Here is a 12,183-nt window from a genome sequence, read left to right as displayed (position 1 = left end):
CCCTGAGACACATAAATACTGAACAGAAAACTGGTGAAACATCAAAAAAAATCTTTCTTTCTTTCTTTCTTTCTTTCTTCGCTCTTTAAGTCTGTATTATGTCCTTAAAAACAAGTATTAAAAAGCAACAGCAATGGTTGCAAATTTTAAAACAGGAAAAAAGTGGCAAGCCAGAATTGACAAAACATGTTCAGCTGGAGTTTGGTTCTAATAAGACTTTTCCTTTGCTGGCATGTATTTTTTAAAGAAACTGGTGTAAAAATTATGTAATCAATAAGAAACAGTTTTTTGTAAATTACATTGACAGCAACCACAATTTGATTACACAACCAAGATGTTTTACCAGTAAAGAGGTAAAAAATCCTGTATAAAAGGAAGTTTAAAATCACAATTGTAATGTAGTGTAAAATTACATATTTTTAATGCTTTTACTTGTAAATTTGCAGTGTTTTACAGTAATTTGACCGTGTTTCAAAGATACTGAAAAATCTGTAAAAGCTGTAAAGTTTTGTAAAATTACAGTTTTTTACATTATACGCGAAACATTTTGTTTGACGATACAGAACAAAATCAACTACTCCTCCAGCAGATGATCTATGGTACACGTTTGGTAATCTTCAAGCTCCTTAAAACAACAAAAAAAGATCATAACCCTGTAGGGAGTCGTGAAGTGCGAACGGAAGTCGGTGTTGAAACGGTTTAAACCTAAACATTTTTGTAATTTCACTACAATAACACTATAGACCAAGAACAAGAGGTGCCTCCCTTCAACATGAGCTGATAAATTTCTGACATGTGTGTTATTGGTTTATTGGCATAACAGATTTATTGCTTGGCACGATGCCCACGGACTTCAATACGGAACGTGTTGGCAGAGGTGTCGGCCAGGTTTAAAATGAAACAACGCACAGCACATCTGTTTTTCTTTATAGGTCTGCCAGATGCATATCAAGGCAATCAAACACGGTCTTACGATCTTGAAGCACATGCTGGATAACAGTTACACTGCTACCCACTGTGGACCACCAGTGAATGAACTCTGTTGTGGATGGTTACACATTGATATTGTATGAACGTATGGACTGTTGAAGAGAAAGACAGTATATTCATTTGCTTAACAGGCTTTTTCATTGATTGTGACAGATTTTCTTGATATTCAACTAAAGGGCAGAACACTTGTGGTTTACATCTCCTCCACCAACGAAACATTATGAGTTGTACCACTTTTAGTCTTAAGATATTGAAATTTGTCATGTGACTCATCCCAAACTTGTCTTTACAATACTGTACATTATATGTATATCTAAAACTGATTTCGAATTCATCTGTATTAAAATTCAAACATCTTAGCTTGTTCTTGTTTTCTTTTTATCCACATGTTATGTTCACGTTTTATTCGTCTAACTTGCACTGTTTTGGTTGTTTGTCTGAATGTGAAAGGATTTCATGTTTCAGGCAGAGAAAAAACAAAACTTCTGAGGTTTACAAGTAATATGTCTTGTCTAATGACAAACAATCCAGCACCCAACATTCTCTGCTCTATTCCTCTTTTTTATGCCTCGCTAAATGAAGTAGTGTAAAATGGTATTAAAAGTCAAGTTAGGGCCAGAGCGCTGCTGGAGATGCTTCTGACCACAATGGTGTCTTACCTCCGAGTGCACCGCATTGTGTTTGCCAAGTTTTACAGGGCCGTGTCAGAGAGCCGGGTGTGACTGACACAGAACTGGGATCAGTTAACAGGGTCCCCACCAAAGCGGACTATAAATCGTATTTTCTCTTTGGTGTTGTAAAGGTAACATACCGTAAAGGAGTGTGTGGGGGGGCTATGCATGTGTGAGATAATTACAGAAGGATACGGCTACAGTTTACATTACCGTGTATGTGTGCAGTATTACTGTACTGTACTTTATTGTTTAAATCACTCACTTGTTTCAAATGAATTTGTGTTTAGAATCTAATACATTAACATAATCCAAATTAACTACATGTTGATTATTACCTCATTCATTTTTAAATGTTACCAACAGATCTCAAACCCCCATTTAGTTCCATAGTAGGGGAAATAAATACTATGGGAGTCAATGGGGGATGAGATCTGCTTGGTTACTGACATTCTTTCAAATATCTTCCTTTGTGTTGAGCAGAACTAATACATTTATAAAGGTTTGTAACAATTTGAGGATGAGTAAATGATTTTTGGGTAAACTGCCCCTTAAATTTTCAATTCTGGACTTTAATCATCTTTTCTGGAGCATAAACACTTACTAGTTTAGTCTGTAAGTACTCCTTAATGAAATGCAATACAGTACAGTACAGTACAATATTTGTTCAGCTCATACACTGCATCAATGGAAAATTCTTGCCGGCAGTGGTTGAACCCTCTGTGATGTTGACTGAGCGATTCCGCACATTAGATCCCTGACTCCATGAAATTTCTCCAACAGAGCCTTCCGATCACGAATCACAGCTGACGTCTCTCCTCACCAGCACCTTTCTGCAGCTCAGCCCACCCTGCCTGAAATGCTTTTATTCTGTATCGGATTTTTAATTATATCAAAAGTCAGCCGTGGTGTACGCTTGTGTGTTTATTTAAAAGTGTTTCAGTATAAGCCTTGATTTAAACGCTATGCTAACCTCCGCGGCTGTCTTGCTTCAGAAATGTCATTAAATGTTGGCTTTGCTCCAACTGCTATTCTGTGAAGTTGCAACAGATTTACGTTCTTGACGGGTTAATGGTTTTTTTTTTTCATTTTATCGCAAAAACATTTCAATTTTCACGTGCGAATCTGGCAATAAAACAGTCAGGAGTCAAGTAACCTGTTTTATGACTTTCACAAGAAAGCGCATGCACACAATCCCTAAGAACATGTTCCAAGAGTAAGATTTAGAAAAATAATGTGCCTCACAATTAAGGCATCATTTAGAAAAACAATCGGTTCAGGTTTAAAACATATACTTTAAAGGTGCTGTGTGTCATTTTTTGGAGCATCTTTTGACAGAAATGCAATATAATATCCACCACTATGTCTTCAGAGGTGTATAAAGACCTTACATAATGAAGCGTTATGTTTTACACCTTAGAAAGAGCTATTTCTATATACATACATCGCGGGTCCCCTTACATGGAATACGTCATGATGTTTCTACAGTAGCTCTAAATGGACAAACTGCTCTACAGAGCACATTTTTTAAATGCCTTATCTTCTTCACCATAGAAGAGAAAACGTAATGACATCATTGTTCTGTGTCAGCCAACGTAGTGCTTCGTCAGATGTGAGGGGTGGAGTGAGCTGTTGGTTGCAATTTGCAAACTCACCACTAGATGCCACTACATTTCATACACTGGACCTTTAGCAAACAATAATAATAATAATCAGTACATACATTCTACGTCACCGCTTATCTCACTAGAATTGTTGAGAACTTTATTGAGGTTTCAAGGCCATTTCTGAATTCTTGTTTTCCCTGGTCTTGTCCTTTCACAGCAAGCCTTAAGTAACTACTGATGGTGTTTGATGGCCTGATCGTGATTAAATGAAGTTTAACTTGGCTTACCTTGTTTTATCACCCGTCTAAGCGAAGGTTTGGCAATGTTCAGATTTTTCCGCTGTTTATTCTCCTCCGTAATGACAGGTTGTGAGAATAGCTGGGAGCCAAACATAAATAATGCTGAAGCATTCAGTCACACCCTGCGATAATTCAAATTTCCAATATTAACAATATTCTATTCATCAAAACACAACATGTGAGTTGTGCTATACTTTGTTGCAAGGCATATATTTCTAGAAAGTCTATAGGCTTTGAAGTAAATTAAAAACAAAACAACACAAAAGAAATATCTATCAGTTAATACTAAACAATGATCAAGGAATTCAGGAATTCTGAAATCTCATTAACTAGCCACCCACAACCCCTTTAAACCAGACTTCTACACTATGGGTGGGCGCAATATATTCCAAGTAAAGTCCCCCTAGAGACACCAGTCAAAATTTATATGATTCAATGCTTATTTTTCAATAATATTATATGATTCTACTGCCTAAATGTAAAGTCGTTATACAGATTAGGCCTACAGCTGTGATTTATTCATAGGTAAAGGCCTTAAAAGGGTTTGCTATTTTTGGACCTACATTACCTTTCAAGAAAGTAATTTAACGATAACCACATGGAAAAAGCGAAACCAAGAGTAAAAAGGGCCTTTTCTGTAAAAATTCCTGTTGAAATTACAGTACTTCCCTTTGCGAGAGAGTTTTAAGCCGTGTGCTGAGTCACCAGGTCAGATGTCCAATGGAGTAGCTGGAATCAGAGTGTTTAATGTCCCTCTCTGCTCTGTGTGACAGCACATTTCTGTTAATACAGAACAAAACAATCATTCTCTTGCGTCCTCTCTCCTGTCTTCACATCACAGAGGGACTGGAAACCTTCTGCATTCACTTCATCAATCTCACTCTCTCACGTAACCCAAAGCTCCCATCCAGTATGAAACCTGGAGTCCGATGGAGATATTGAACTAAAGAAAATAAGCACTTGCACTGCAAGGTTACATCAACACAGTATCTGCTCAATAATAAAAATGCAAAAATAAAATTGTAGTAGAGTAGGCGGGGCGAGACCGTGGTTCGAGTCCGGTGAGTAATTGTGAATTAGCGCCAGCTGTGCGCACACCGGGCTCGAATCACGTAGGAGATGGGAGCATAAAAGGAACGAGCGACCGGACCGTCGAAGAGAGAGGACCGGGCCCGAACTTGTGTTTGTATTTGTATTTATGTTTATGTTATTTCGCCGGCGGTCGTCCGTGAGGGGCCGCCGGCTGTTTTTATTTCTGTTAATAAATGTTTAATGTCTGCCGGTTCCCGCCTCCTTCCTTCCTTTTATGGAGATTTGTTACAGTGGTGCCGAAACCCGGGAGGAAGGAGAGACATGCTGTCGGAGAGTCCTCGCCGCCGAGTGGCCTCGCGGTGCCGGAGAGTTCGGGCAGCGCGGACGAAGGGCGTCCGCCAGTGGCTGCCCGAAGCGGTGGCTCTGGGGAAACGGAAGTGCACAGTGCGGCCACCGTCAAAACTTCGGTGGAACGGCGACCTTTGCTGCCGCGCCCCTGGGTCGAGGTGGGGTGGCTTTCGTCCAAGTGGGAGCGGGGGGGTTGCCGCCGTCCGCCAGAGGCCGGAGCCTGTGTCCGTCCCCCGAGGGGGAGGAGCAGGGGGCGGAAGTGCCGGGTGAGCCACCGCCTGCCAGAGGCCGGAGCCTGCGTCCGTCCGCCCAAGGGGGAGGAACAGGGGACGGGGAACCCGCCCCGACTCCCGGATAAAGGAGGAGCCACCGCCGGCCGCCAGGGGGCGGACGGTCGAGCCGTCCACCGAAGCCCCAGGGCCACCGCAAGGCACCGCGAAGGAGAGTACTCCGGCTGGTTGAGGAACGAGCGGCAGCATGTCGGGGAACCGGATTTTTTTTTCTTCCTCTCTCCCCTCTCTCTTTCCGGTCGCTCCGAGGGCTCCCGTCTCCGTTGTCTCGTCTCGTCGCTCCATACCCCCCACCCCACCCCCCTCGAGGGAGGGGGAGGGAGCTTGCACAGTCGCGGGGGTACCCCCCGGCCTGTGAGGGGTGATGGGGGTATGTAGTAGAGTAGGCGGGGCGAGACCGTGGTTCGAGTCCGGTGAGTAATTGTGAATTAGCGCCAGCTGTGCGCACACCGGGCTCGAATCACGTAGGAGATGGGAGCATAAAAGGAACGAGCGACCGGACCGTCGAAGAGAGAGGACCGGGCCCGAACTTGTGTTTGTATTTGTATTTATGTTTATGTTATTTCGCCGGCGGTCGTCCGTGAGGGGCCGCCGGCTGTTTTTATTTCTGTTAATAAATGTTTAATGTCTGCCGGTTCCCGCCTCCTTCCTTCCTTTTATGGAGATTTGTTACAAAAATTATGTATTTTTGAAAGACATCCGAACATCAGAAAGCATCTGGAAAAAAAGAGGTCATTTTTTTTCTTTTAATTTCACTAATTATATATTCTCAACATAAACTATATATATATATATATATATATATATATATATATATTTTATTCATTAAATAGCCATAAAGGTTTAAATGGGACTTTAATGCGATGAAAAAAGTCATCAGATAAGCGCCTAACCTGAAACCCAGTAAATGAAAGTGGCACATTGGAAAAATAGCAGAAAAAACATTTTGTGAGGTCTCACCACCAAAAGAATTGCATTTAATTTAGCAGAAGCAGTTTCATTCAATATGACATTCCATCTCACTTCATTTCAATGTGAGAGTGTCATTTTTAAACTTGAATTTAATAACATAACTATGTCTTCAGAGGTGTATGAAGATCTTACATAATGAAGCGTGAATTCGCCATGTTGTTTCTACAGTAGCCCTAAGTAGACAAACTGCTCTACAGAGCGCGTTTTGTAAATACGTATCTCCTTCAGCAAAAAAAAACATAAATGTGATGTCATCTTAGTTCTGTGTCAGCCACCGTAGTGCTTTGAAAGGCAGGTGTGAGGGGTGGAGTGAGTCGCCGGTTGTAATTCGCAACCTCACCTCAAGATGCCGCTACATTTCATTCACTGGACCCTTAAGAGCAGCATCCAGTTAAAAGTGAGAAAAACCTCTTTTGGCATTTCATCTCTATTAAAGACACATAGGTCTGTAGTACATAATGTACTTTGCAGCGTTTTTATGGTATCACACACAGCGCCCTGGAAGACTGAGCCTAGACGAGACTGTGAATGAGGGAGCAAGACACTGAATCTGACAGTTCGTAAAACCCCGTCTGGAGCAGAATATGACACCTCGATCTCCCTTACATTTCACGGCATCCATCCATAAGCTCAATAGCACAGCCAACAAAGAGAGAAATGGAAAAAAGACAAGCAGCTTGATTAAGGACTAACTTGTATTGAACTAAACCAAATCAAACCAAAATTTGAACAAAGTGATAGACACATTTACTCACGGTCATGTCACTCCAAACCAGAATGACTTTCTTTCTTCTGCAGAACACCAACAAAGATACTTTGAATAATGTTGGTAACCAAACAACACTGGCCCCCATTGACTTCTATCGACACAAAACCACTGAGACATTTCTCAGAAGAAAGACAGAAGAAAGTCATATACGGGTTTTGAATGTAATGAGGGTGAATATAAAACTGAATTTTTATCTTTGGGTGAACTATCACTGTACGCAAGGGTAGACAATTGTTTGTTGTCATGTAATAGTGAGAGTGTATATTTGAGACATAGAGTCTTTAAAAGATGGACCGGCTGCTTCCTTCGATTGTAATGAATTGATCAAAACGTCCAACGATGGGCGCTGACATGTTATGCAAAAACGTCAGTTTGGAGCCTGGGCATGTGCAGAAGGAATTGCCAGTGGAGCCAGAGCCTGTGCAGCACGGAGAGCAGCATGGTATCAAGGTCCTGCCCATATTTCTTCATGACATGACATGACTTAAAAAATGAACACTTGGACATATCTAAACATGATAAAAAATCTTTGGACAAAAAGGTGCAATTGGCTCTTATAGTGTGTCTCCTGTCCCATATAAATTTACTGTTTATTTTAAGTTTAAGCTTCCAACCAAGATTAGGTGGGTCCAGACCACTTTTTCACTTATCATTTCCCTCTGATTTTAGGGGCAAGTTATGGTTAGAGCAGGAGTTTGGAGTGGATTTAAGTTTCATTTATAAAAATGTTGTCCTTGGGTCAACAAAATATGTTGTCCTGAGGACATCATCCACCAGGCAAAATCAGGTCCAGCTTGCCCATGCATGTATTAGACACATACAATTGCAAAATGTGCAAAATGTGCAAGTATGTGGAAAATACAGCTTTTGTGAGCCTTAAATCGTGTATACACATTGCATTACATCTAAATCAAATGATGATATAAGTTTTAGTCGTGTCATATGACCCCTTTAAGCCATTAAATGCCATTCTTCAAGTCATCTTAATGTAAATAACAACAAAATCTATGAACTTTCCTCTTCTGGCAGTTAATCTGACAGATTTTATGAACCGAAATTCTTCCATAAACAGTTACCTCACTTCCCTTGAAGCTGTTGTTGTCAGTGTATTGTTAAATGTGAATTAGAATAGATGGCTTAAATATACTATCATTTTAAAAGCCATTCGTACGATTATGTCCTTTCAATTGTGCTCAGTGTCATCTCAGGTTCAGTTTTGTACATGCCCTGATTAAAAACACAAAGAAACATCGACCTCCTAAAGACTTTACCATAATCTAACATTTTTGGCTGCAAGTGTTTATTTCTATTTAAATTACTGATTGAGTGAAGCCAATTTTCTCCAAGACTATGAGTAGATATAACCACAAAAACCTCAAAATATTGTTATGTATAGCACGATTTAATTTGATGGCGTTCGTACATCTTTAACTCATCAAATGACAGGGAAAAACACACTACAAAGCGGCTGAAGGGCATATTACAAAATCAACCTGACACTATTTGGATAATTGCTTTCAGATAAAAACGTTGTTAGGTTTCCAGTATATATACTCGCCACAATTGATGTCTTTCGCAAACTGAATTAATTTTAGATGAAAATCAGATGTATTGTTTTCCCCGAAATGAATGAAAATGAATTGGGAGAGACCGAGGCGCACCAAGCGTCATAATTTCATCACGGCAGACCCGGAGCCGGCCTTCAAAAAAGAAAAAAGAAATGAATCAAAATACTGCAAAGCGTGGAAGTCTGAAATACAAGCCAGCTGGGACGGCTAATGAGAACCAGACGCGGGCGGTTGCTAAGTGACAAGGCGGCTGACTGGCAGGCCTGAAGCTCGGGCCACAGTTGCTCACCTCCCGATCCGCCCGCCTTTCTCTCCCCACCGCAGTGGCTCTCGCTCTGGCAGGGCAAGACAGGGAACAGGGCGGCCTGAAATGAGAACCAGACCCCTTCAACCCTACAATTGGCTCTCTTCCCCTCAATTTTTTTTTCCAGTGTCTAAAGCTGAGAGAAAAAAGCATAGAGCTCCAAAAATAGATTAGGGATAGCGTGCCAATGGGTTTCGAAGACTCACTTTTTTCGCTCTCTCTAGTCACGCAAGTAGCCTGGCAAGACTTTGGAAAAGCGAAGCAGGAAAAAACAAAAAACACAGAAGGAGAGACAATGGGCCCTCTAGAGGCATTGAGAAGATGGAGCAATTTGACAAATATGACTATGTTTGGAGGCTCCACTCCACGCCTAAAGAATCACTGACCCCATCTCATGCATTGACAAATGCAAAACTTCATATCAACGCTCTCCTTCACACATCTAAAGCAAACCAAACTGCAGTTGGATGAATGGAAATCTAGACAATATTTAAAGAAAGCACATTATGGGGCCCTTGGTGACTAGAAATATCTGTCTTTGTGGGTTTGCCAAGCTCAGTCGGCATGGTTATGAAAGAAACCCTTTAGACAAAGGGCAAAATAGTCTCTCCCTTTCTCCAGTTCTGCTAAAATCATTAAATTCGACAGTCGTTATTGTCATGACATTTTCAAGAGCGTGCCAGGCCTAGCTAGCCAGCGAGCCTCTTGGAAAGGTTGACGAAAAGGTTACTTTTCGAGCTTTGAGTTTGTTATGAAGGCCTGTAAGACGCTTTTAAAGCTTTTAAAGCACTCTGGTTAACCGTGCCAAAGAAAAATAAATCTAAAGACCAGTCAATCACAAGTGGGGTCTTGACGCAGACACAACAATCCGACCTCATCAAAGCCAAAACATTAGATACACAAACATTATAAAATTGATGATGCTTCATCAAAAGCCTCTAGAATAATAAAACAGACATTCTGTCCTAGCTTTCGACTGATGTGTTGTTGTGCCAGAAGTGGCTCACAAGATCTGAACGATTTGATGGTTGCCTTTAGCATTAGTAAACACAAAGTGTGTCAAAACTGGTAAATGGTACAAAGAAAAAAACAACTCTACAACTGGGTCAGCTCTCTTTCGCTGCTTTTTCCATCAGACATAAAAACCACATGTTGTACTTAATTTTTCCACACAACTTGGTGCGAGTTAACTGATGTCTCGAAGATGGACTCTAACATCACCCACATGGAGCTTATGTAATAGGAACAAATTATTCCTCCCCAAAGTGTTCAAAGTGGTTCAACACGACAAAAACAGGCCTTTTGCAACTTTTGACTAATACGACAGATTATTTTAAATAGATCACATAAATAATGTTTCATACAGATAACCAAGGGGTTGAATATGAGTTTGCACAAAGCCGACGAGAGCTTGGGTACTCACATAGCGCAGTTTATACGCTGTCGATGCAAACCTCTTGTGTTTCAGTTTTGACTCATCAAGCTGTCTGCCAACAAATGAGGTCATGTTATTTTTGAACTAAGTGGTTTCTCCTTGCTTGACCCCCAAAAAAACGAGTTTCAGGAAATGTGGCACGTGGCATTGATAGATGTTTTTATGATGATTATTTGTTTTGTTTTCTTTGTGTGCATGGATTACTTACTGACACGTGCTGAAAATGTCATGTCAACAGTTTGGAAATAGATTTACTGAGAAAAATGGTTGGCGTGTTCGATACAAATTTTACCCACTGTTTAGTTATCCTAAATTATTGTAAGTGTACATACTTCACCATAGACTGCAATATACATTGGAAATATCAGCAGAATAATACAGAAAAAGCCATATCACGTATCTCCATATTGCGTGATCTCAATTTTTTGCCATAAATCATTATTAGTCATACTTTTATGTTCTTTGTCCTTTGAAATCACAGTATTTAATCATTTAAAAAGAACATTGTTTTCTTCCATTTCCTAAAAAAACTGAATTTGGACATCAAAGGTTTCGTAAGGACAGTGACGATATAGGCTAACTAAACAACAAATAGAAAACAACAATAGATTTTCCCGTTTGATAAAGATCATATTCATTGAATGACATTCAAAAGCCACTTAATTTTCAATAAAAACGAATAAGAATAAAGATTACAAATAGGTTTCCAAGTTTCTGCAACTTAAAACTGTGCATTTCATATATCCTCTAAATAAAATGCTTCTTGCCAATCCAACATTTTTGCAGACAAATCCTCCTGTTCGTAATGTTTTGGTCAAGCCCACAGTTTGAAAAATAGTATCAACATATTTGCGGCCAAATTCAAGAAGGTTCTTTGGGTCTCCATGGTTATACTTGCTTCACACAAGTCTTCATAAACACAGAGTATGACATATCCTGTAATACAACCCGTCTATGGCACGGCTCTAATGACACGTTCGAAAAAATCCACAAATCATTACGGCTTACATCATCACTTTGAAGGATGACTAACTCTTCCCCTTGTGTGGCAAAGTCTGTTACAGTCCAACTGTCTGGTAAGCACTCCGAAATAAAACCAAACCTACCCGTTTTGAATAATTAATTAGACCCCGACTCTATAGAACGATCGTGTGTTGTATATCTTTTCGCTCAATTAAGACAATTTGGAAGCGATGGTTTATCTGGAACTTCCTCTTTGAGACTTTGAAGGTCAGGTGGGAAGACTTTTCCTCATCAATCCAGACCAGAGACCAGATGGAAATACATATACATGATATAAACAAGGACACAGTGGTGTTTGTATGCCTGCAGATTCACTTGAGAACTAAATATTAACTGTGCCATATGTCGAGTATTTATTTTATCCAACCGAGAATCACACGCATTTTTATCTGAACCACAAACAGTAAATCTACGTCAATATTTCACCCATTTCTGGCTGTACATCTGGAATCTATTTGGAGTTCAGCGAGTCCCGGTAAAACTACAGTAGATTCCCAGACTTAGCTACCGATCCATTCTTTATGAACATCCTCGAAGGTCAAAACACCTCAGGCATTTTAACATGATCTCAATTGGATGTAAAGGGTCTCGGCCACAAGTCAGAGGAAACATTCTTTCAATGTTAAAGGAAAACAGGATTGGCTAGAAAGAAATATCAAGCAACTATGGCCAGGTTTCATTAACACAGCTTAGCTTAAACCAGGACTATGCCTTAGTTGAATTAAGATATTAATGTGGCTTTTATAAAAATGCCTTAGAAGAATACGTTACTGGTGAGCTTTGAGACAAAACAATGGCATTGATATATTTTAAGACATTTCTGGGCAAGTTATATTCAGTTAAGACTGGTAACACATTAATTTTAGTCTGGGACT

Source organism: Triplophysa dalaica, chromosome 9 (assembly GCF_015846415.1).
Source record: "Triplophysa dalaica isolate WHDGS20190420 chromosome 9, ASM1584641v1, whole genome shotgun sequence".
Taxonomy (NCBI): domain Eukaryota; kingdom Metazoa; phylum Chordata; class Actinopteri; order Cypriniformes; family Nemacheilidae; genus Triplophysa; species Triplophysa dalaica.
Note: the sequence above shows the minus strand (reverse complement) of the source record.